This window comes from Piliocolobus tephrosceles, chromosome 4 (assembly GCF_002776525.5).
Source record: "Piliocolobus tephrosceles isolate RC106 chromosome 4, ASM277652v3, whole genome shotgun sequence".
Classification (NCBI taxonomy): domain Eukaryota; kingdom Metazoa; phylum Chordata; class Mammalia; order Primates; family Cercopithecidae; genus Piliocolobus; species Piliocolobus tephrosceles.
The window spans coordinates 87295542-87297817 of NC_045437.1; the positions used below are offsets into that span (position 1 = coordinate 87295542).

A 2276-nucleotide genomic window follows, 5' to 3' on the forward strand; every position below is an offset into this window, starting at 1 on the left:
ATGTTTTCTATAAACTGGCATTTAAGTCTAGAGGCTCAAATCTAAGTATTAACCCTTTGTGGCATAAGCTGAAAATAATCTTTTCCAGTTTGTTATTTATATTTTTGCTTTGTTTATGGTCTTTTTATCATGCAAAATTAAAAAAAATTAATGTATGCAAGTGTGTCCATTTTTTATTTTATTGCTAGTATTTGGAATAAGGATCAGAAAATTTTTTCATATCCACAAGTTATACAGGAGTTTGCTTCTGTTTTTTCTGAAACATATATAGTTTTATTATTTTACATTTACATCTCTTGAGAAGAATGAATCTGATTTTATCTTTTTCCATTTCACTGCTACCCCAAGACCACATATCAAAAAATTTATGTTTTCTTTTGCTAATTTAAGGTACCACCTTTATTGTACACTAATCAATATAATAATTGTATCTATTTATAAATTTTTACATTTTGTTTGATCAGTTCTGTTCATACGACAATACCATAATGTTTTAATTTTACAGAATTTGTAATATGATAGGACAGGACCCCTTTTATTTATTCTTCCTTAGCATGGTGTTTCTGGCTATTTTGTTTGTTTGGTGTTTGTTTGAGACGGAGTTTCGCTCTTGTTGCCCAGGCTGGAGTGCAGTGGCACAATCTCGACTCACCGCAACCTCCTCCTCCTGGGTTCAAGCGATTCTCCTGTCGCAGCCTCCCGAGTAGCTGGGACTACAGGCGCACACCACCACACCCCGCTAATTTTTGTATTTTTAGTAGAGACAGGGTTTCGCTGTGTTGATCAGGCTGGTCTCGAACTCCTGACCTCAGGTGCTCCACCCACCTCGGCCTCCCAAAGTGCTGGGATTACAGGTGTGAGCCACCGTGCCCAGCCTGTTTTGCTTTTTTTGAGAGGGAGTGTCACTCTGTCATCCAGGCTGGAGTGCAGTGGCACCATCTTGGCTCACTGCAACCTCTGCCTCCCGAGATCAAGCGATTCTCTTGTCTTAGCCTGTCAAGTAGCTGGAATTACAGGCGCGTACGACCATGCCCCGCTAATTTTTGTATTTTTGGTAGAGATGGGGTTTCATCACATTGGCCAGGCTGGTCTCGAACTCCTGACCTCAAGTGATCCACCAGCTTTGGCCTCCCAAAGTGCTGGGATTACAGGTGCGAGCCAATGCACCCGGCCATTTTTCTGGCTATTTTTACTTGCTTGTTTTTCCTAAAGATCTTTATAATTAACTTGTTAAGGTCTAGGAAAAAACAATGGTAGGAATTTTATGGTGTCATGTCAAATTTATAAAGTAACTTGGGAAAGATTGATATCTTTATAATATAGAATCATCCTTGTCTAAAATCATGAAGAGTATGAAATTTTGCCCTATTTACAAGCTAACTAGTAAGCCTACCACAGTTTATGGATGCTGGTAGAAAACATGAAATGTCTGGGTCAGAGACAAAGGATTTTATTACAGCAATGTTAGTAGCTAGGGTATTAGAATGTTCTTGCACTATTTTCCCAAATTCCAGTTGCCACAAGGTGATGTGAAGAGGGCAAGGTGACACTGGCACAAGTAGGGAGTTGCTAAAAAGGAAAAATACATATATAAGCTTAGGAAACCCAGTGTTTTTATACTGGACATTAAGAAAATACACCCTTTGCTCTGGAGGGAGACACCATCTGAATTTTTGAAAACTATTCACTATACAGACATCTTTGAAACTATGAATTTTTTTCCCATTTTTATTTTAGAGACAGGGTCTCACTATGTTGCCCAGACTGGCCTTGAACTCCTGAGCTAAAGGGATCCTCTTCCCCTCAACCTCCTAAGTAGCTGGGACTTCAAGTGCTTACCACCATGCCTAGCTAAAAAATTGATTTAAGAAAACTTTTTAGGCTGGGCACAGTGGTTCATGCCTGTAATCCCAGCACTTTGGGAGGCCAGAGCAAGCATATCACCTGAGCTCAGGGGTTTGAGACCACCCTGGGCAACATGGTGAAACCCTGTCTCTACTAAAATACAAAAAATTAGCTGGGTGTGGTGGCACATACCTGTAGTCCCAGCTACTTGGGAGGCTGAGGCACGAGAATTGCTTGAGCCCTGGAGGCAGGGGTTGCAGTGAGCCAAGATCGTACCACTGTACTCCAGCTTGGGCTACAGAGTGAGACTCCATCTAAAAAAAAATAAAAAAAAAAAAAATAATAATAATAATAAAAATTGAGGTAGGGTCTCATTGTGTCACCCAAGCTGGAGTACAGTAGTGCAATCACAGCTCACTGAAGCCTCAACT

General features: G+C 40.3%; 1 pseudogene across 1 annotated transcript in view; it reads right to left on the reverse strand.

Moving 5' to 3' along the window:
• Nucleotides 1-2067, reverse strand: part of LOC111544515 — a 4775-nt pseudogene extending 2708 nt beyond the window's left edge. The window contains exon 1 of the transcript XR_003309426.2: nucleotides 2038-2067. The product of XR_003309426.2 is annotated as a 60S ribosomal protein L7a pseudogene (transcript). The remainder of the gene's footprint in view (nucleotides 1-2037) is intronic.
• Between the last annotated feature and the right edge of the window lie 209 nt (nucleotides 2068-2276).